Source organism: Panthera pardus, unplaced genomic scaffold (genome assembly GCF_024362965.1).
Source record: "Panthera pardus isolate Hobbes unplaced genomic scaffold, ASM2436296v1 HiC_scaffold_27, whole genome shotgun sequence".
NCBI classification, from domain to species: Eukaryota; Metazoa; Chordata; class Mammalia; order Carnivora; family Felidae; genus Panthera; species Panthera pardus.
In genome coordinates, this window is record NW_026526843.1 from 45,968,826 (window position 1) to 45,992,655 (window position 23,830).

General features: G+C 41.4%; 1 protein-coding gene across 3 annotated transcripts in view; it reads right to left on the minus strand.

Moving 5' to 3' along the window:
• The window catches only part of DRP2 (dystrophin related protein 2), a 104,091-nt gene that overhangs the window by 37,369 nt on the left and 42,892 nt on the right, over positions 1–23,830 (minus strand). The window contains exon 1 of one of the 3 annotated variants that reach the window (XM_053891405.1): positions 4,067–4,439. The exons of 1 other annotated variant lie outside the window; for it this stretch is intronic. The gene's annotated coding sequence lies outside the window, so the exon portion shown is untranslated. Of the gene's footprint in view, positions 1–4,066; positions 4,440–23,830 lie in introns of those variants that run through there. One more of the 3 variants, XM_053891407.1, reaches the window with a different exon arrangement.

The window sequence follows — 23,830 nt, forward strand, 5'->3', positions numbered from 1 at the left end:
AAATGAAATATTATACAGCTGTTAAAAATAAATAGGTGGATCTATACACACTGATTTGAACAGACATTGAAGATACATATTTTAGATAAAAGAAAATAAGTTAGGAATAATATGTCTAATAGAACAACAATTATGCAAAAAGCTTTTGTAAAAAATCTACACGTGTATATGCATAGAAAGAAAGCCTGCAAGGATACACAAAACTGTTCAGTAACATTACTCTGGAGAGTTGTGTGAGGGAGAGTCTCCCTTTGATTTATATACTTTGTGTATGTATATATATGTACACACACAACTATGTATGTATGTGTATATATATATATATATATATATATATACACATACATGTACATATACATGTATGTATTTTATAACAAGCATGTATTATTCTTGGAAGAAAAATAAATAGGGAAGACTTCTAAATCATGAGAGGCTTGGAAAAAAAACAGAGCAGGGGGAAGAAGACTCCCTTCCCATGGGCTATAGATTCCTCTGTCCAATCCAAACTAACATGAAATGATGGGCCCCCCTCTCTCACAGCACTGACTTTCTACCTGACAGCATGGCACTAAGAGAGAAGACACACATTTCATTGGTACTGAACCTTGTTATCTGTTCCTAAAATAATTATTGCAATGTAGCCAAAAACTGAGGTTTTGCTTCAGATGCTCTCACTTAATGAATAAATCATGGAGCCTCAGATTGTCAAACTGGAAGGAATCTTAGAGATTATCTAGACCAACCCCCTCATTTACACACAGAAACAAGGACATGTGTTCCTGAGAAGTTAGCTGTCAAGCAATTTCGAGAAATGGAGTTTATTTTCCAGTGAAAAGAATCAGAGATGCATCCCCAAGGGGAGCATTTTATTCTAAGGCCAATTAACACAATACATCTGAAACCTTGACACACTGCTGGTGGGAGTATAAGTTAGTAAACCATTTTGCAGAGCAATTTGACGATATCTCCCAAAGGTGAAGATTCTCACACCCTGTGATGGAATGATTCTCTTCTAGATATATACACAATAGCAATAGTCACATAAGAATATCTACAAATGAATGATCATAATAGCCCTGTGAGCCAAAACTTGGAAATAGCCTAAATGTCCATAAACAGCAGAATGGATAAATAAATCAAGGCATATTTATTAAATGACATGTTATACAATAGTGAAAAAAATAAGTGACCTAGAGTCACATGTCACAACATGGATGATTTGTAACTATAACACTGAATTTTTAAAAATTGGACAAGAATATGTACCATTGATACAAAATTTTAAAACATGAAAAGAAATGGTGTGTGCTGTTTAAAGACACATACATATGTAGCAAAAGTATAAATAAATGCATAAGAATCATAAACACCAAATCTAGGAGAGTGGTTACTCTGGAGGGAGCTTTAATCATAGAAGGATAGACAAATGGTTTCAACTCTAATGGTGATGCTTTTTCTTAAGCTGGGTGATGGGTATTCTGATTTTCATTATATTATTCTTTATATCTTTTTGAGTGTATAAAGATTTTCACAATACATTGTTTGAAACAACGCAACAAATCTCATGCTGAAAAACATTCACTTTTCAGATATAACAAAATACTAAAAAAATGTATAAGATACAAATGCTGTACTCCAAATGACAGGATTATTCCTTAAAGCTGTTTGATTTTCCTGGGACTAGTGTCACAGGAGGGAACCTGCTAGAAAAGGAGCAGTGGACTGATAATCAGGAGATAAGGGTCCCACTCTCTCAGATACTTATCAGCTATGGAAAGGGGAACAATTTGATTAACCTCTCAATTTTTTTCACATTTAAAAATGCTGTGTTAGACTAGATTATCTTACACATTTTTCCATGTGACAATTTCTTCCAGCTTTTTGTTTGTTTGTTTGTTTGTTTTGAGAGCAGTTCCCAAAACTGTGTCTGTAGGATGCTAAAGTGTTTTCCATGTAGAAAACTGTTCCCTGGTCAAATCAGTTTGGGATATACCAGGTTAAACAAAATTAAAGAGATTTATTTATGGCACTATATCTCAGAACTTTGAATATGTGTCCATACATTGTGACTCTCTAAGCAGAGAACTCTGTTATGAAGCATTTTCAACAAATTATTGGACCACAGAATGCACCCCCCCCCCCACTACTACCACCACCGCTCCTTACTTTAAAACACAATCTATTAACATTCTCTCAGAACAGTGTTCTATGAGACATCAGTTTGGTAAATGCTGTCCTAGAAGGATTTGTCTCACTTGCTATCTCTGTTGCCAGTGTGTGTTCAGAATCCTTTATAAGGGAGGAATGTGGTTTGATGGTATAGCTTTCCATACAGTGGGTTTCTTTTGGGTGAGTGTCCCTGGCAAGTTTAGAAGGATATCTTCTTGGGCTTCATTAGTTAGAGCTTAATCCTATCTGGCACTCTGGCAGATTTAACATCAGAAACTTCTGGGTATCTATATTGAGAAGTGCTGCATCCCTGACACACTCTACATCTGGGTCTTGGGCCTTTGTTAAGTTTTCTGCTTCCGGCCATGTTCTCCTCCTTTGGGTGATTTTGGAACTGAAGGATGCTCTGGGCCGGAGCTGAGAGATACTTGGCAAGAGCAGAATGCCTGGGGGAACAACTCTCATAGGAAGAGGGACCTTTTCCATATGTCTTCTTCCCCCAGCAAGAGTTTGCAGGAAGCAGGACTGCAGGGCAGAGGCTAACTCACCCAGCAAAAGAGGGGCTTGGTCTTCTCTCAGGGACAGGATACTTATCACTTTCACCTGCAGTATTTCCATTTCCTGGAGGGTTTCCTTGAGGCTCCAAAGTTCTCTGGAACCATCCCCCCACCCAAATCCCAGAGAGCAAATCTTCTGAGATTTGTGGTTCCCACAGGGTCTTTTAAAAGGTGTTTTACCTGAGGGCCTTTAATCTAGAAACAAGGATGCCTTTGGAAAAGTCAGGAACTAAGGTGAACTAGAAATAGAGGTGTTTTTTTTTAAGGCTTTAGTTCTTTTGAACAATCACAAAGAAAACATAAGAGGAAAGTATGTTCTTTTCCATTCAGCATGCACCATGCTCTCAGTGGAAACAGGCAGCTACCACTGCCGCCCCTCCTTCTCTATTCCACTCCACCCAAGCCCAGCCCAGCTACCTGCTTGGACCCAACACCCATGAGGCCTAGCTCCACCTGCCTACCAAAGGCAGGACAAACCTTAACTACCCACACAGTCTCAAGCCCACTTACCAGGCTTGGACACTGGGCCTCGTGCCAGGAAAGGTGAGGAGACCAGAAGGAACAAGGTGTTTGACTCCAAGAGATGTAAGCCCCATTTCAAAGCACACCAAGCTATGCTCTCAGAAGTGGAGAGGTACCCTCCTGATTGCAGGAGTTAGAAAGGCAACCAAGGGAAGAAGCAAAGGACAAAATCCAACAGGGAAGATAAATTTAATCAGGAAGTAAGGGCAGATATCAGGATGTGCCTTCAGCACCAGGCTCCTAAATCAGAGCCCAGTTTACTCCAGGGAAGCACTCCTGTGTCCTGTCTGCTGACCAGACATTCATTTACTCAGGGAACCCGCTCTGAGGTCCCACATTTCCTCTCTCCTCCCTTTTCAATCAATGCTCTCCACACCCCTTCCCTTCCCTCCCACCAGGAAATCCACCCTTGGACAAAAGGCATGTCATTGAGAACAAACATAAATGAACAAACAAACAAACAAACAAATAAATAATACCCTTCTCCCTCTCTAAGAAGCAAACCGTAGACCTTCCTCTTATTCATTAGTTGCACACATTGGCTTGTGTTTCTGTGCCAGGGCACCTTTTCTCTCCCCCTCTGAATCCAAGCAGTAGCTACTTCATTGTGGGCATTTTTAAAAGCAAGTTTTCCCCCAAAGGCACATGCAGGAAGCAGGCAGGCACGCACACACACACATACACACAAACACACACACACTCACACACACGCTTACACACATGCACACAGAGTCCTCTGGAGCTTCCCTTCCCTCAATCATTTCCTCTCAGCCAGCCTGAAAAGGGCGAGGCTTGGGAATCATTTCTCTGTGGCCTACCTTCTGATTCCTTCGGGTCTGAGGAGCAGGCTGCAACTGGGAGCTGGGAGGCTGGCGCTGGGCTGCCTCTGTGAATCAGCAAAGAAGTCCCTGAGACAGGAATGCCGACAGCTGCTGTATGCACACTCTCCCTCTGTCTCTCCCACCTTCCTGCCCTCTTCTCTTTCTCCTCCTCCTCCCCTCTCAGAGCCGCTCTGTGTTGCTATGCAATCACATCAGGACTAACAGCATCATTCCGACCTCCAGCAAAGATACCCTTGACTGGACAGAATGCAGAAAGAGCAAGGACAGTTCTGTAAAACTACCAGAGCCTTAGCGGCTCTCGGAGATTTCAATTCATTAGAAGCAGAGGAGGAAAGCGGAAGAGGCTGAGGCAGAGGGGGAGAGGGGGAGAGGCTTCCACTGGGGAGGAGGAGACAAAAGAGGCCTGGAGATCAATACAAGCTGCTGAGTTAGAAGCCTGGGCCCCAACTTCCACAGATCTAGCCCAGATCCAAAGCCAACTTCAGAGCCAGCAGCTGGCAGGGTCCCCCAGTAGCCAGTCCAGGATTCAACTTCTGTGTTGGAGGTTGAAACACTCTGCTCTAGAATCGTCACTGGTACTCAAGGCTCAGTCTTCCAGTCACCCATAAGTTCTATGTTTACCCCTGATAGATCTACATGTAGAAGAAAACCTCCACAATAAGGGAAACAAAAGGGACCTTGAATGATTTGAGAAAATATATTTCCTCCATGCCTCTCCTCAGCAAATACCCCAGTTGCTCTCCCTCCTTCTGTCCATACCAGCCCTTACTCCTTTATTACCTCTGTTAAGAAGACAGTATAAGTTCCAAACACCCTGAGAGAACTCAGAAAAGCCACTAAATGGATAGAGGGGATTGTATCCCTTTACAGAGTGCCCAGCACACAGTAGTTTACTTAATAAATATTTGTTGATTGAGTAAATTGAATGGATGGATGGATGGATGGATGGATGGATTGAATAGCAGCCAGAAAGTCACCATGTCCATCCTCCTACACAAATATACTCATACTTAAAGCTCTAGCAGCTCCAGGAGAGGGCAAAGGATAAGAGAAGCATTCTTCTTTCCTCCTTCCACTTCTGAGAACAGGGTGTGTATGAGAGAAACAGTGGTTTGGGGAAGGGGGGTTGTTGCGTAACTTCAAGAATTTGCATCTGGGGCACCTGGGTGGCTCAGTTGGTTAAGCATCTAACTTCAGCTCAGGTCATGATCTTGCAGTTGACGAGTTCAAGCCCCGTGTCAGGCTTTGTGCTGACAGCTCAGAGCCTGGAGCTTGCTTCAGATTCTGTGTCTCCCTCTCTCTGCGCCCCTCCCCAGCTTACGCTATCTTTCTGGTCTCTCAAAAATGAATGAACATTAAAAATTTTTTTTAATATATGAAAATTATTGTCAAATTGGTTTCCATACAACACCCAGTGTTCATCCCAAAAGATGCCCTCTTCAATACCCATCACCCACCCCCCATCAACCCTCAGTTTGTTCTCAGTTTTTTAAGAGTCTCTTATGCTTAAAAATTTTTTTTAAAAAGAATTTGCATCTAAAAATTTTATAAGCTCTGATGGCACTGGAATTTAGAACAGAACATATTTCCTGGCCCAAAGGACCTGGGTCTAGTGCTTACAAACTGTCTATAGGGACTGAGCATAATAATTATTATCATTATTATTATTGAAAACCCTCAGTTAAGAAATAATGTGTATGTGTTTTTTCTTTTGAGATGAAATTTTTAAAAACTTAGGCTGCTGGTTTCAGTAAAAGTTTAGCGACAAGGCGTAATCTCTTTAAAACAAGTGAACAGGGGCACCTGAGTGGCTCAGTTGGTTAAGCATCTGACTTTGGCTCACGTCATGATCTCAGCCTCGCATTGGGCTGTCTGCTGTCAGCACAGAGCCCGCTTCGGATCCTCTGACTCCCTCTCTCTCTGTCCCTCCCCCACTAGCACGCACTCTCTCTCTCAAAAATAAATAAACATTAAAAAATAAATAAATAAAACAAACAAACAAAATGGGAACAAACTGCCCCCTCCCCCAAGCTAGGCTTTTAGAGCTATGTTGAGTGACTCCTCCTGCTTGGCCAAAGCAGCAGCAGCCAAGCCTCTGTGCAGGTCCAGAAAAGGCCTTTGATTTCTGAAGGTGCTTTTGGGAGAACATCCAGCATCTCCATCGACATACCCTCAACAGAGCATTTCATTTCTTAGCAACCCAGCCTAGCCCAGGCCAGACCCTGAGTCTCAGCCCCAGTCTTAGCACTGGCAGCTTGCAGGGTTTCTCAATACCATGCTGCCCCAGGAGTCCTTTACAACTGACTTGGAAGGACTTGGAGGGGAGAGTTGGCTAGAAGAAAGACCAGAGGGACCACTCTGAGAAACTGTTTGGGCTAGCACGGATGCAGAACGATGGCAAGAGACATACACCAAACACATGGCAACCTCACTATGCACCCTGGCACCAGCTCACCAGTAGGCCAAACAAAACCAGAGTCTTAGGTCTGGAAGGAGGAAGGAGAGTGAGCTGGATGGGGCACCCACTTTGACTATAGTTGGACTTATCCAGATCACAAGGAATACTTGGAATAATCCTTTTTCTACCTCTAGAGAAAGCATTCAGGCTGCAGATACAAAAGTACAGTACCAGCCTCCATGAAAATAAACCCACAGAGTTTGTTTTGAGGGATGTAACAAAAGGTGTCCCCAAATCTCTTCCCCACTGACCCCATCATGATGGAAAAGACCACCCCTCCTTATTTCTCTGTTTAAGGCAGCAAGGGCTCCTGTGAAAATGAGAATGTTACCTACCAGACAAAAAAACCCCACAAAACATTAGGTCATTATCAGCTAGCAATACCTAAGTTTAATTATTAGATTATACTAATAACAATTATAATGGTTAACATTATTGAGCATATATTTGAAGTGCTTTGCACACGTTATTTCATTTTATCCTCACAACACACTTAAAATAGCTTCTCTCGGAGCACCTGGGTGGCTCAGTTGGTTGAGCATCTGACTTCGGCTCAGATCAAGATCTCGCAGTCCATGAGTTCAAGCCCCATGTTGGGCTCTGTGCTGACAGCTCAGAACCTGGAGCCTGCTTCGGATTCTGTGTCTCCTTCTGTCTCTGCCCCTCCCCCTGCTTGCACTATGTCTCTCTGTCTCTCTCTCTCAAACATAAATAGCCATCAAAAAATTAAAAAAAAAATAGCCTCTCTTATTGCCCCCATTTTACAGATAAAGCAGTGTAACAGGGAGGTTAAATGACTTGTCCAAGGTCACACAGCTAATGTGCTATGGAGCTAAGGCTTATCCTAGACTTCTGTGGGCAATGTCCACATGGTGAACCACTGCTATTCTGCCTCCATTCATCTAGCAGTGGCCTGAAGAGATGTCAGGCCTATGTAGGTCACTGAGACAAATGTGACTAGGGCAGAAGAATTTCCTCAGATAATTTTCCATCCTTTGTACTTTTTCTCAAGCTATTTCCTCTACTCAAATTGCCTTCTTTCCTTTAGAGGTTAGAGACACAGGGACCTTAGAGGTCAGACTTCTCTCTCTGAAGAGTCCCAAGTGAGCAGATCCCACCAAAAAAAAAAAAAAAAAAAGGTTAAGGCCATGAATGGAGTATCAAAAGGAAAAGACAAATGATCTTGAGATGAGGTAGAGTTCTCCAGTTTGCCATGGTCCCCACATAGCCTGCTGTCCTTCTCTACTTTACTGTATTTGTTCTACTGGCTTAGCTCCTGTGGGCTTTTCACCATGTGCCATCTCACAGGCCATTGAAGGCACATTCTTTACTGTTGTTGGTCTTCTGAGGTATTTGGAGAAGAGTTGTTTGTTTTCTTTCCTGGAGGGTATTGGGATAGACAGAGTCTCTAGTTGTATTGCAGGAGAGGTAACATCTTTCCTTACTAACTAGATAGATAAGCCCACTCTGACATTTAAGCCCCAATGAGACTCTTTCTCACCCAGGGAACATCTGGACAAACCAGAGCAAGCACATAAGCTAGCTTTAACTATTTCTCTGAGGAGGGCAAAGAAAAATCTAAGTAGTTTGGGCTACAAGCTTTGACTGCAGCTCTATCCTGATAACCAGTAGAAGGATGCTTGAGACCCATCCTGTATCATCGAACAGGACTTTGCTAGGTGGACACGGATAAGTAAAGCATTTCTAGGTAGGTAGAGAGAAAGCATGTGCAAAGGCACAAAGCTTAGAGAATTCAGCTTGCTGAGGGACTGTAAGTACTAGTTAAGATAGGGATACGGGTAGGAAATGGGAGGTGGCAGGAGGTGGCTATGGAAGCACACAAGAAGGTGTGCTAAGGATCATTTAAGAGTTTTTTAAAGGCAGGCAGCATGGTCAGATTTATGTTTTAGAAATATTATTCTAACGCCTTTCATCTAAAGAACAATTACTGAGCTCCTACTACATGCTAGGCCTGTGGTAGATCCCAGGGGCACAGAGAAGACTCAGAGACTCAGAAACTGCCTTGAAGTTGCTCATAGCCCAATGGGTTAGACAATTAAACACGAATGCAACAGAATGATAAGTGCAATGTAGGATGACTTGGAGGGGAGAAAGGCCAGAAGCTTGGATGCCGGGTAGGAGGCAGTTGTAGGTACTTATCAGCTGGGGGTCTGAAGCAGAGGAGTTGGTAGTGAGGGTGAACAGCACCCTCCCCCAGTGATTCCTCCTCATATTATCCTTTCCTTTTATCATTTCTTCCCAGCCTTACTACTTGCTAAGTTGCTAAAGGAGAAATAAACAGTGAATAGCTTTTTTGTCCCTCGGGGGTGGGAGAGGTAGTATAGGGTCATTCCCATTGCCATTGGGTCCCTGACCATGTTTACCAAAACTACTTCAAATTGTTTCTACTCTTCTCAAATGCCCAAACCAAGCCCACCTACTTCAGCAAATAATCTCCATTCTTGCTTTACTGAGAAGGTGGGAGCTATCCCTGCAAAATTATTTTCTACCTCAGAATTTCTTCCAGTTTTCTTTCCCATCTATTATCCCCAGAGAAAGAAAACCCCTTTTTCTCCCCCTTCTTAAGGTCAATACCTTTGCTCATCATCTCACAAAATTCTCTTCCTATCTCCTCTAGAACTTTTTCCATAAATTTTCTTTCTCTTGCTTCCATCTTCAACCTTTTTCTTGCCTCTAACACTTTCTCTGCTGTCTAAAAACATGTGAGGAACAGGAATTTTGCTGACTTCTGTGAGCTGAGAAGTGGGAAGAATGTTTCCCTACTAGAGAAAGCCCCCCTCACACCCACCCCCCTGCCACAACCCACCACACACACACACACACAACCACGTCAAGACTGTTTTTACAGACAAGTTGGAGAAAGTTTAGAGGAAAGTAAAAGTATCAGAGCAAGGAATTCCCAGGTTTTAGGTCAGGCTAGGAAGTAAAAAGCAGCACTAAGAAAATGAGAGGACAAGAATAACCCTCTGTCAGTTATTTACAGAGTGGTTTTTGCCACTTTATTTGTCTAGCAGAGGTTGCTTCCAATGAATTGGGGTTTCATGCAACAGAACCAAAAGGGTTAAGTACAGGGATAGACAAAGGTGAAATGCCTCAGGAGAAGTTGGGATGTGAGAATGAGTCAGACAGTAGGAGGAGGGGAGTGTGTATGACATAGACAAGGAAGCAGGAAATTAGGAGATAAGTTGGAGAAACATGTTAGGAATATAGGGCCACACTGCTGAAAAGGCTGAATTTTGTCATTGGAGTTGATAAGCAATAATGCAAAGCTATGATAGACCAAGAATTGAAGTCTCAGTGTTGTCCCAGTCAATGTTCTGAACATCCTCTGCAGCTTTTGTCAAACATCTCAAATGCAGAACTCATCTTACACACTTGGTTACCTTCCACCCTCTTTTACTGTTCTTAAAGCTTCTGCTAAACCAGAGCCAGCAGCTGGGATGTTATATAACCAAATATTATGTTCTGTTTGTTTTCAAATGTATTCCATTTAGGCCAAAACCATTTCAGTTACAGTTAAAGTGGAAAAAACACCAAATTAGGAGTTAGAAGACAAAGGTTCTAATCCCAAGTTTGCTACTACATTGCTGTTAACCTTTTGAGACATGGTTTTTTTTTTCTTCTTATGGAGAGGATAATACCTGCCTTGTTCAGTTGATTAGATTGTGAATCAAACAGGATAATGAATGTGAACATATATTGAATATACTGTATTTATAAAGTGCTATTCAAATGTAAAAGATTATTATTTCTATTGCTTCGAGGTCCTAGTGGCTTACCTACCTGCAGAAGACATAAAGACCCAGAGTAGATTATAGCAAAGGAAGCAGTGCCAGGAATGTAATTAGTTCCTGTTTCCATGATAGATCAGGTATTTTTCAAGTTTGCTTGTTTGTTTGTTTATTTAGAGAGTGTACAGGGGAGGAGCAGAGAGAGAGAGAGAGAGAGAGAGAGAATCCCAAGCAGGCTCCGTACTGTGCAGAGCCCAATACAGGGCTCAAACTCACGAACTGTTGAGATCATGACCCGAGCCGAAATGGAGAGTTGGATGCTTAACCGACTGATCTACCTAGGTGCCCCATAATAGGTCAGATATTATAGCACTTTAAGTAGACATACCAACAAGGCAGTCAGACTCTTATTAACCATCTTTATGTTATCAATCTTCCCATCCTCCTAGCCAACCCAGAATACTAGACACATGCACACATACTAACAATCTTTACATACGGGATTCCAGGATAGGATATACAATGCAATGAGAACTACTGGCTCTCTAGGCTAAAGAGAACAGCTAATGATTTCTACTTTGATTGTGTTTAGGTTGCTGGGGCAAGGTGGGCATTTCTTGCTTGTAGCTTGTATTGAGAGGAGAAGGGTATTAATATTTTCCTAGCTCATACCCTGTGCCAAACACAGTGTAAGGCACTTGCCATCTGTTACCTCCTGTAACTTTCACAACAATTTGGTGAAGTAAGGATTATTGTTCCCAACTCTGCAAATAAGGAAACTATATAGCTCAGAGATATTAAGTAGCTTGTTCAAATTTATTAAGCTAATAAGAAATGAAAGCTGGGATTCTACCCCAAATCCGTCTGACTCCAACGTTAATGCTCTTCCAACTTCTCTCCTCCCAGACAGGGCCTCAATATTAAAAGTAGGGCACATCCTAGAAATCACCACTTCTTGGTGCATTCAAAAGCACATAGTGGCATAATATCTGGCAAGTACTTTGGTCACCAACAGGTAGAGGCCCCTTTCAGGGATACTTTTAAATCCTGAACTTGTTTTGGAATCTAAAGCGAGCCTGGGCCTAAAAGACAAGCACCATCAGTGTTTTACATCTGGTAGTGATATCCATACAGTTACACTAAAGAAAGGCAAGATACTTGCCTAGCAGATGCAAAATTATAATTTCAAGGTGAGAATCTGTCAGTGATAAAAGGATGCCTCACACAGTGTTGTTCGGCCAATAACCAATCAAACTCAGAGTTACCACACTAGCCCCTCCTTAGTTAGGTTCAACTTTAAATTCAATCTTATAGGAGTGGATAGAGTCAGTAGGTACCAACTTGGTATGGTTTAAGGAGGATTAAAATGCCATTACTAATCAAAATGACTTCCTCCACCGGCCCTGCCATGAGACCTACAGTTTCCTATTAATCACTTCTCTCAGGTTAAGGCACTGTCAAAATATAAGTGCTATCTTCAGTCATTATACATTATACTCATTAGTTTATCACTTTCATTCTAATCACCAGACAGGTATGAGACACAAGGCAAATGACTATGAAGGGGAAGGCAGAGGGAAAGATTCAGTGTGACGTATGATGGGCAGCTAGAGTCCAGCAGGGCCAGATCAAGATACTTAGAAGCACCAAAGAGATAATGTTATAAACCCCACACACCCATATATAATTCAAGATATAAATAATACTAACCTGTAAAATAAGCATAAGATGGCTCAACAAAAATCTGATCTTTCCCATAATTACTACTATAATTCTTTTTTATTGCCATATAATTCACTCTTTAAAAGTGTACAACTTAGTGACTTTTAATATATTCGGAGTTGTGCAACCATCACCACAATCAACTTTAGAACATTTTTATCACTTACCCCCGCAAAACCCTTATCAGTCACTCCCACCCCCACTTCCACTCCCAGCCCTAGACAACCACTAATCTACTTTCTGTCTCTATAGATTTTCCTATTCTGTATATTTTATATGAGTGGAATTATACAGTATGTGGTCTTTTGTGTCTGGTTTCTTTTACTTAGCATGTTATCAAGGTTCTTCCATGTTGTAGCGTGGATCAGTACTTCATTCCATTCTGTGGCTGAATGATATTCCACTGCATGGATATGCCACAATTTACTTATCCATTCATCAGTTGGTAGACATGTGGGTTGTTTCCTCTTTTTGGTAATTATGACTACTGCTGCTATGAACATTTGTGCACAAGTTTTTACATGGACATATGTTCTTGATTCTTCTAAGTATACACCTAGGAATGGAATTGGTGGGTTATGTGGTAAACTCTATGTATAACTTTTTGAGAAACTGCCAAACTGCTTATCAAAGTGGCTGTACCATTTTATATTCCTACCACACCAATACTTGCTGTCTTTTTTATTATAACCATCCTAGAGGCGTGAAGTGGTATCTCATTGTGTCAATCTTTTTTTTTTTAATTTAACATTTATTTTTGAGACAGAGACAGAGCATGAACAGGGGAGGGGCAGAGAGAGAGGGAGACACAGAATCTGAAATGGGCTCCAGGCTCTGAGCTGTCAGCACAGAGCCCGACGCAGGGCTCAAACTCACGGACCGCGAGATCATGACCTGAGCCGAAGTCGGCCGCTTAACCGACTGAGCCACCCAGGCGCCCCGTGTCAATCCTTTTTTGAAATGTCAAATATCCAATTCTTTCTTTAAAATATTTATTTATTTATTTATTTATTTATTTATTTATTTATTTATTTATGAGAGAGGGAGAATCTTAAGCAGGCTCCATGCCCAGTGTCCCAACACAGGGGTCAGTCTCACAACCATGAGATCACAATGTGAGCCAAAATCAAGAGTCAGACGCTTACCCAACTGAGCCACCCAGGAACCCCTAAAAAAATCTTTAATGCCTCTATTTAGCTGATTTACTAAGCATATGCTTGATCTGCCAATTATTAGGCCATCCAGGACTGAGATCAGGTTGAATTGATTTAGATCCTGGAGTTGGAGGGCACATAAGGGAGGGCCTGTTGTGTAAAATATTTCCAACATCAAACCAAGACACAAAGATGACTAAGCCATACTCCTTCTCGAATAGAGGGAGGCAGACATCTTCTCAAACAACTGTGAAAAAAAGTAGAATGAGAGAAGTGCTCTAAGGCAATGGAAGAAGAGGGGGGTGTTGGGACAATCCAGACGCAGTCCTCCCAAAGTATAGTGCTAAGCATCCCCAAATGTCACCAAAGTGGCCCAGCTCTCCATTCCTATGCAGCCACAGCATGAAATCAGTCTTCTTGGAAACAGCTATTAGAGCAGGGAACAAGGCTCTTAGAGATATACTGCACTGAGCCCGAGAGGTATGTTTGTCACTTTCTCATTTCAATCACTATTCATACTTAACTACCCACTGGCTGACTCTTTCAGACTTGGCCTCATTACTTTTAGTCTTACGTCAATTTGTAGGACTGCACTGAAGAATGGCTATAAAGTGCTGTGTAATTCTGAAGTGCATTATGAATAATAATCTCCCATTGCCACCATCTTACCAACAATAAGCAAATCCTACTCCAGCAGTTCCTCATTGGCCTCTTTTCAATCTACTATTTTACCTGAATTGTTCCCATTACACCTCTTTGCAGTATACCCCAACTTCTGGAGATAATGCTTACAAGCAGCCACGCCTTCAGAGAGCTTTTGCAGTCTTACAAGCACTTTGATTCAGGATTTTGCTTTGGAAATAGAAAGCAAGCCAGAGAGATTGCTCCTATTTCATAATGGAGGTGCTGAGGCACAGAAAGATGAAATGACCCACGATTTTTTTTAAATCATGTTTTCAGACTGATGTTCCAGTTGTTCTCCCTGTCTTACCATCACCTCTACCCATAAGAAAACTTCAGCTTATTAAGGTTGTGAGTTTGGGGTACCTATTCCCCAAGTCCTAAGCTTTCCTCCTGAGAGTAGCTAAGAGTTAGCAGGCTGCCCAAGCAGAGCTAACTTATATTCAACAGACCAGAGAAGGTAATTTCATTTTTGAACTGCTCTCTACTTTTCTGAAGTGGGACTCAATTGTGCTTGAAAAATGTCAAGCACAACCTAATTGCTCTTAGCCATCTGTCTAAACCCTGATCACAGCAATGGGCCAGGGAGTTGTAAAAACACGTGATTCTGCCTGAGGGAGGCCTTGGGGAAGCCCTTCAGAAAATAGAGACCTCTAATCACTTATTTCTTTATTCAAATATTTATTGAGCACTCACAAATTTTAAAACTTCAGAGTAGTAATAGCATAGGGGTTACTAGCACAGGTTCTGAAGGTCAGCTGCCTGGGGTCAAATCCTGGCTCTAATGACTGCTTATTGACTTTAGAGTCCCTCTTGGTAAAACAAAAATAATAAAATTACTCATGACTTAGGGTAGATACAAGGATGAAATGAGAGCTACATGTGAAGTGCCTAGCACATTGGCTGGTGCACTGAAAATATTCAATAAATGTTAGCTATTGTTGCTATTTGTGTAGAATCATAACAAACCTGTCAAGGATCAATGGATAGGAGTAAAATTTTACAGCTCTTCAGCCAGTTTCATGGGCCCATTGCTGGAACTGCTCTGGGGAAGAATCATGTTCCGAGAAGAGTGGTTGTAAAGGTACCATGGTTGGAGGAGGTAAGTAGAAATGATACTTAGATGTCAGAGAACTGCTTGTTGCACCACTGAAATTTCAGAAGATTATCAACACTGAAGAGGATATTATTGGGGTGCCTGGGGGGCTCAGTCGGCTGAGTGTCTGACTTTGGCTCAGGCCATGATCTCACAGTTCGTGAGTTCGAGCCCCACGTTGGGCTCTGTACTGACAGCTCAGAGCCTGGAGCCTGCCTCAGACTCTGTGCCTCCCTCTCTCTCTGCCCCTCCCCTGCCTGTGCTCTGTCTCTCTCTCAAAAAATAAATGTTAAAAGAATTTTAAAAAGAGGAAATTATTGCATGCCAATACATTGTATTCTAAGGTAAATGATTCCTCTAATGTAGCCAGGCCTTGACCAGTCCTGTTTTCCATCACATGACAAGGAGCACAATGCAGACGTAGGGCAGTGATTGTTAGGTGCAAATCCCAGAACCTGACAAATCATTCCAACTTCTCCCAGTAGCATTTTACCTGGGATTAGTCCTGCAAGTTGGGGTACTCTGACCCCAGGAAAAGGCAAAATTGTGGCCAAGAAATATCTAATCAATGAGCCAAATGAAGAGAGGACTTATTTAGGACTACCTTGAGAGGGTAGAGGGTCTTTTGCTGGGGCATGGTTTGAAAAGAACTAGGGAGGGTGGAGAGTGGAGGTGATAACTGTTTTGACCAGGCTAATGGCTGTCAGGTAGGAATCTTTAACCCCATTCCTGGCTTTCATGTTTATCAATCATCTACTCTGTGCACAGTAGTGTTAAGTTTCACGAGAGGCACAAACGTAGCAATAAATGAGCTTCCTGCTTCCAACCTGTGATTAAACTGAAGTGGGAAAAATATTCTGTATTTTCTACCTATAGCTTAATTCCAGATTGGGGAGTACAATGATAACAGCTGCACTAACTGCTTTTATTTCATATGCAGCACTTAGAGTTAGGGCTTCTTGAACTCAATTCACAGAGTGACATTAAACCGTGCATAGGCACTTCTGTTTGTTTATAGGATTGTAGCCAGAACTGTACAAAATTCTACATTTATGTTCTCTCACTGGATGGGCATTCTATAGTTTTTAAACAACAACCAACCCAGTGAAGTATCTCGAGTCCTCCCAGTAAGGGCTGGAGGGTCCAAGGACATACACACAGTGGATTAATATCATCAGGCATTCCTGTGCTAAATCTGCTGTTTTCCCTTAAGTCCTTTTGCCAGTTGAAGGCCCTGTTTTTGTTTTCCACTCCTGATGGGCTGAACCTCAGAAACAGTGGGCTAGTGAACAACCATTTGTGAACAATCTAATTGTGAGGGAATCAGGGCAATGGCAGACTGAGCATAATGAACCCTAAGCACTAACCAGCTACCAACCCACGCACTGATACACTCTCCAGATTCCTGTGCCCAAGTTCCTCGTACCTCCCACTTAGGGTAAGAAGGCTAACAGTGAGGGGAGGTACCAGGCGAGGCAAGTACTTTTCTATGATTATTTTTTCTCTTCTACAAGACATTCTCAAAAAGTTCTCCTTTGCTAGTCTAGGGTGGTTTAGGTGTAGTTCTGCTGAAAGCAAAGAGACCCTTTCTTCCAGCTACGTGAATCTCTGGTTCTGTTTCCTGACTCGCACATAGATGAGCCAGGTTTAGCACCCATGCTCTCTATCTAGTCTTTTCTTCTGTTCAAAGCCACCAAGGCCAAACTATCCAAAAGGTTTCTGCTTATTAAAGGTTGCTGCTACTGGTAGTACTACTGTTTCTGTTTATCACTGTTTCTCCTCTTAGAGAGAAGCTCAGCCTGATAGCACAGACTGAGAAATTAATTATTTTTTTAAAATCAAAATATATGTATATATTTTTCAGGAATAGAATTTAGTGATTCATCACTTAGATATAACACCCAGTGCTCATCCCAACCAGTATTCTCCTTAATGCCCATCACCCATTTAGCCCATCCCCCCACCCAAAACCCCTCCAGCAACCCTCAGTTTGTTCTCTGTATTTTAGAGTCTCTTATGGTTTGTCTCCCTTCCTGTTTTTATATTATTTTTGCTTCTCTTATGTTCATCTGTTTTGTATCTTAAATTCCACATATGAGTAAACTCATATGATATTTGTTTTTCTCTAATTTCCCTTAGCATAATACACTCTAGTTCCATCCACGTTGTTGCAAATGGCAAGATTTCATTCTTTTTGATCACCTAGTAATATTTCATTGGATATATATACCACATCTTCTTTTTCCATTTGTCAGTCAGTGGACATTTGGGCTCTTCCCATACTTTGACTACTGTTGATAGTGCGGCTATAAACATTGGGGTACATGTGCTCCTTCAAATCAGAATTTTTGTATCCTTTGGATAAATACCTCGTAGTACAATTGCTGTGTCATAGGGTAGTTCTATTTTTAGCTTTTTCAGTCATACTGTTTTCCAGAGTGGCTGCAGCAGTTGGCATTCCCTTTAAGACTGAGAAATTAATTCTGACCTCAAGGAGTCACTGTGGGACTTCTAAGAGGGGCTGATATTTAAACTGATCACCAGACAGAGAAGGGCATTCCAGGCTAAGGGAGCAGCATGAGTAAGGGTACAGAGGCATGTAAGTGTGTGGCATGTTCAAGAAAAAAATAGCTGAGTTGGGGTGACAATGGAGGGTATTAGAGCAAGGAGAGTGATGTCCAAGAGACTGGATCAAGGTAGGGTGGGGGCAGATTGTAAAGAGCATTAAATGCCATGTTAAGGGGGAGGTGGACTTACTCCTCTAGGCAATGGGGTGTTCTAAGCAGATGAAACACAATCGAATCCACATTTATAAAATGAGTTCTGGTGGCAGAATGCAGGCTTAACAGGCAAAGGCAAGGAGGCCATTTAGGAGGCTCTACCATAGGGCTAGATAAGAAATAAGAGCCATATCTAGGATAGTAATAGTGGGAACTGAAAAGTGGCAGATTTGAACAACACTAAGAAGTACTGGTATGCACAGGGCCCCCCGGGTGGCTCAGTCGGTTGAGCGTCTGACTTCAGCTCCGGTCATGATCTCACAGTTTGTGGGTTTGAGCCCACCTCAGGCTCTGTGCTGACAGCTCAGAGCCTGGAGCCTGCTTCGGGTTCTGTGTCTCCCTCTCTCTCTCTGCCCCTCTACTGCTCATGCTCTGTCTCTCTCTGTCTCAAAAATAAATATAAGCATTAAAAAAAAGTTTAAAAAAAGAAGCAGTGGTATGCTGGTAAACAACTGGCTCAGCAGAAAAGGAAAAACCCTTAATTTATAGTGTTTGCTGATTTCCACAGTGTAAATACTTCCCCGTAGCTGATTTCAAGCTATCAACTGGATGTCACTGGATGTGGAATTGAGAAGATCTCAATCAGCTCTTTCGAGCCAGCCAGTGTGCCACTATGAAGTGACCAATTAGATGTGGGGGGAGGGTAGCAACGTGGATGGAACTGGAGAGTGTGATGCTAAGTGAAATAAGTCATACAGAGAAAGACAGATACCATATGGTTTCACTCTTATGTGGATCCTGAGAAACTTAACAGAAACCCATGGGAGAGGGGAAGGAAAAAAAAAAAAAGAGGTTAGAGTGGAAGAGAGCCAAAGCATAAGAGACTCTTAAAAACTGAGAACAAACTGAGGGTTGATGGGGGGTGGGAGGGAGGGGAGGGTGGGTGATGGGTATTGAGGAGGGCACCTTTTGGGATGAGCACTGGGTATTGTATGGAAACCAATTTGACAATAAATTTCAAAAAAAAAAGATGTGGGGGGAGGGGAGGGAGAGAAATATCAAAGATTATGGATGTGTCTAATTTGAATGACTCCTTAGGCGTCAAATTAATGGAGAGAGGGAACTCAGGAGGAAAAACAGATTTTGTTTGTTTGCTTGTCTGGGATGGGGGAAGATAAGAGGTAAGAGGCATATCAGGAGGGAATTAATGACTTTGGTTTTTGACAATGTTGAGTTGGAACTGTTAGCCATGAAATCCAATTTTCAGTGAGGCTCTGCCTGGTAACAATAACTCATACTAATGGAATACTAACACTATACTAAGAACATTATGTATTTTTATGTTCTTTCCCCTTCATAATAACCCTATGGGTCTGGCAGAATAGCTGGCATATAGTAGTTGTTCAACAAATATCTATTAAGTGAATGAATGAATTAGGCACTCTTATTTTCTTTGGTTTATAAAATAAGGGAAATGAAACACAGATTCATTAAGTAACTTGTACAATAGCACACAGCTGGACTCAAGCCTGGATTCCATCATTTTTTTAAAATGTTTATTATTTTTGAGAGAGAAAGACAGCGAGCAAGCAGGGAAGGGATACAGAAAAAGGGAGACAGAGAATCCAAACCACGATCCAGGCTGAGCTATCAGCACAGAGCCCCATGTAGTACTTGAACTCATGAACCGTGGGATCATGACCTGAGCCAAAGTTGGATGCTTAACTGACTGAGTCACCCAGGAGCCCCTAAGCCTGTGTGATTCCAAAACCACTTTGCAATACTATCTGTGTGCTGTGGAGACAAACCATGGCATGGAAGTTTTCTTTTTTATCTTTCTAACTCTAGCCCATCACAATGTCTATACATAGTGTTATAGACTGAATGTTTGTGTCTTCCTAAAATTCATATGTGGGAGCCCTATCCCCCAGTGTGACTGTATTTAGAGATAGGGCCTTTGTGGAGATAGTTAAGGTTAGATGAGGTCATAAGGGTAGGTCCCTGATCCAAGGAATTAGAATTGTCCTCATAAGAAGAGTAAGAAAGACCAGAGCACTCTCTTTCTCACTCTCCAACCCCTGCCTTCATGTGTATCCACTGAGGGAGGGCTTTTGAGGACAGACCAAGAATGTGGCTGTGAACCAGGAAGAGAACTCTCACCAGAAGCTGAATCAGCCAGAACCTTGATTTTGGATTTTCCAGCCTTCAGAACTGTGAGAAAATAAATGTCTGTTGTTTAAGCCACCAAGTCTGTGGTATTTTGTTATGGTAGCCTGAGTTGACTAATACACAAGTACAGGACCATAAATATTTGTTGAATGAATGAGAACTGATCTTAACATTTATATTGGAAATACTATTTTTCAGAGATAAGACCTAGTAGGACATAAGGAAATTAGGAGTTAAAGAAAGCCCCCACATGATCTCTTTGATGGTGGATTTTTCTTTGATGAAAGCTTTGCTCTGTAGGATTATTAAGGGGTTTCTTGCCAGAATTTACAGCGTTATCCATAGCCAAGCCTCAGAAATATCTTCTCCTAAGGATCTTTGTACTCTATTTCCTCAATTCTTAATTTTCTTACGTGATTAGTACAATGGGAGAATTACAAAAGTATTTATTACTTTAACAAAAATGGATTGAGTATCTTCTGTGCCATACAATATGTCCATTATAGTATTCATTTTTTACCACAAACCTTGGCTGTATTTCATGTTACCCCATTTATCCAGTGAGAAAATTGAGGTTGGTAGAAGGTAAGTAATGTGCTCAACGTTCTTATAAGTGAAATCACACATTTAAACTCCTGTTTGGCTTTTCAAAAAAAATATCCTCTCCCTTTCTTTACCCTTACTAAACAGTAGGGTGAGACCTCTGCTCAATAATCTTTTCTCTACCTCTTGGCTTCTGGTTATTTCCACTTGGGGGCACAGTGCTAACTATTAATGCATTCTCTTATTTCATTCTCACAACAACCCTAGGCATCTAGCCCAGTATCTAGCTCATAGTAAGTATTCAACAAATATTTTCTGGAAGGATTACTATGTAATAATAATAGGAAGCAACATTTATTGATTTTCCTATGGGTCAGCATCCATTCTAAATATTTTACATGCATTCACTTGTTTAATTTCCACAACAGAATGAGTTAGTGACTATTCTCTTTCCACCTTTTAAATATGCCTACTGATAACTTTTTGGGTGTTTCACGGGCATCTCAAATTCAACATGCTTAAAATTGAGTACCTCTTCCCATAGCTCCTTTCCATACAGCCACCCTTCCCTCCCATCTTTCTCCTTCCCTGAGTAGACATCTCTCTGCCTAACATTCTATCAGCGCTGCTTCTAGAAAAAGCATGTATCAAGGCGCCTGAGTGGCTCAGTCAGCTAAGCATCTGACTCTTGATTTCAGCTCAGGTCATGATCTCACGCTCACGGGATTGAGCCCCATGTGGGAGATTCTCCCTCTCCCTCTCCCTCTGCCCCTATGGCCCCACCCCCCCTTAAAACAGAGAAAAGCATATATCATTCTTTGATATTTACACATATCAATGAATGATGGAAATTGGCCCTCCACCATTTCATTGGTTCTTGAGGAATTATGAATACATTACCTCCACTTTCCACCATAGCAGTGGACATGTGATCCAAGCAAGGTTGGATTCTCTTAGAAAAGTGAATCTCTTTTTGGAACACCTTGTGAAGGATAGGTATTATCTCTGCTTGAAATGTCTGATAGAATTCCCCAGGGAAGCCATCTGGTCCTGGACTCTTATTTGTTGGGAGATTTTTGATAACTGATTCAATTTCTTCGCTGGTTATGGGTCTGTTCAAGTTTTCTATTTCTTTCTTTTTGAGTTTTGTAAGTATGTGGGTGCTTAGGAATTTGTCCATTTCTTCCAGGTTGTCCAGTTTGTTGACACATAATTTTTCACAGTATTCCCTGATAATCGCTTGTATTTCTGAGGGGTTGGTTGTCAAAATTCCATTTTCATTCATGATTTTATCTATTTGGGTCATCTCCCTTTTCTTTTTGAGAAGCCTGGCTAGAGGTTTATCAATTTTGTTTATTTTTTCAAGAAACCAACTCTTGGTTTCATTGATCTGTTCCAAAATATAGAAAGGGAAGGAAAACTTCCAGACTCATTCTATGAAGCCAGCATTCCTTTGATTCCCAAACCAGACAGAGACCCTGCAAAAAAAGAGAACTACAGGCCAATATCCCTGATGAATATAGATGCAAAAATTCTCAATAAGATACTAGCAAATCGAATTCAACAGCATATAAAAAGAATTATTCACCATGATCAAGTGGGATTCATTCCTGGACTGCAGGGCTGGTTCAACACTCACAAAGCAATCAATGTGATACATCACATTAATAAAAGAAAACATAAGAACTATATGATCCAGTCCATCGATGCAGAAAAAGCATTGGACAAAATTCAGTATCCTTTCTTAAAAAAAACCTTTGAGAAAGTCAGGATAGAAGGAACATACTTAAACATCATCAAAGCCATTTAGGAAAAGCCCACAGCTAATATCATCCTCAATGGGGAAAAAATGAGAGCTTTCCCCATGAGATCAGGAACACGACAGGGATGCCCACTGTCACCACTGTTTTTTAACATAGTGTTAGAAGTACTAGCATCAGCAATCAGGCAACAAAAGGAAATCAAAGGCATCAAAACTGGCAAAGATGAAGTCAAGCTTTCACTTTCTGCAGATGACATGATATTATACATGGAAAACCCGATAGACTCCACCAAAAGTCTGCTAGAACTGATACATGAATTCAGCAAAGTTGCAGGATACAAAATCAATGTACAGAAATCAGTTGCATTCTTATACACTAATAATGAAGCAACAGAAAGACAAATAAAGAAACTGATCCCATTCACAATTGCACCAAGAAGCATAAAATACCTAGGAAAAAACCTAACCAAAGATGTAAAAGATCTGTATGCTGAAAACTATAGAAAGCTTATGAAGGAAATTGAAGAAGATATGAAGAAATGGAAAAATATTCTGTGCTCATGGATTGGAAGAATAAATATTGTCAAAATGTCAATACTACCCAAAGCTATCTACACATTCAATGCAATCCCAACCAAAATTGCACCAGCATTCTTCTTGAAGCTAGAACAAGCAATCCTAAAATTTGTATGGAACCACAAAAGACCAAATAGCCAAAGTAATTTTGAAGAAGAAGACCAAAGCAGGAGGCATCACAATCCCAGACTTTAGCCTCTACTACAAAGCTGTCATCATCAAGACAGCATGGTAATGGCATAAAAACAGACATATAGACCAATGGAATAGAATACAGACTCCAGAATTGGACCCACAAAAGTATGACCAACTAATCTTTGACAAAGCCAGAAAGAATATCCAATGGAAAAAAGACAGTCTCTTTAACAAATGGTACTGGGAGAACTGGACAGCAACATGCAGAAGAATAAAAGTAGACCACTTTCTTCCACCACTCACAAAAATAAACTCAAAACGGATAAAGGACCTGGATGTGAGACAGGAAACCATCAATACCCTAGAGGAGAAAGCAGGAAAAAACCTCTCTGACCTCAGCTGCAGCAATTTCTTACTTGGCACATCTCTAAAGGCAAGGGAATTAAAAGCAAAAATGAACTATTGGGACCTCATGAAGATAAAAAGCTTCTGCACAGTAAAGGAAACAACCAACAAAACTAAAGGCAACCAATGGAATGGGAAAAGATATTTGCAAATGACATTTCAGGCAAAGGGCTAGCATCCAAAATCTATAAGGAGCTCACCAAACTCCACACCTGAAAACCAAATAATCCAGTGAAGAAATGGGCAGAAAACATGAATAGACATTTCTCTAAAGAAGACATCCAGATTGCCAACAGGCACATGAAAAGATGTTCAACGTCACTCCTCATCAGGGAAATACAAATCAAAACCACACTCAGATACCACCCGACGCCAGTCAGAGTGGCTAAAATGAACAAATCAGGAGACTATAGATGCTGGCAAGGATGTGGAGAAACGGGAACCCTCTTGCACTGTTGGTGGGAATGCAAACTGGTGCAGCCACTCTGGAAAACAGTGTGGAAGTTCCTCAAACAATTAAAAATAGATCTACCCTATGACCTAGCAATAGCACTGCTAGGAATTTAC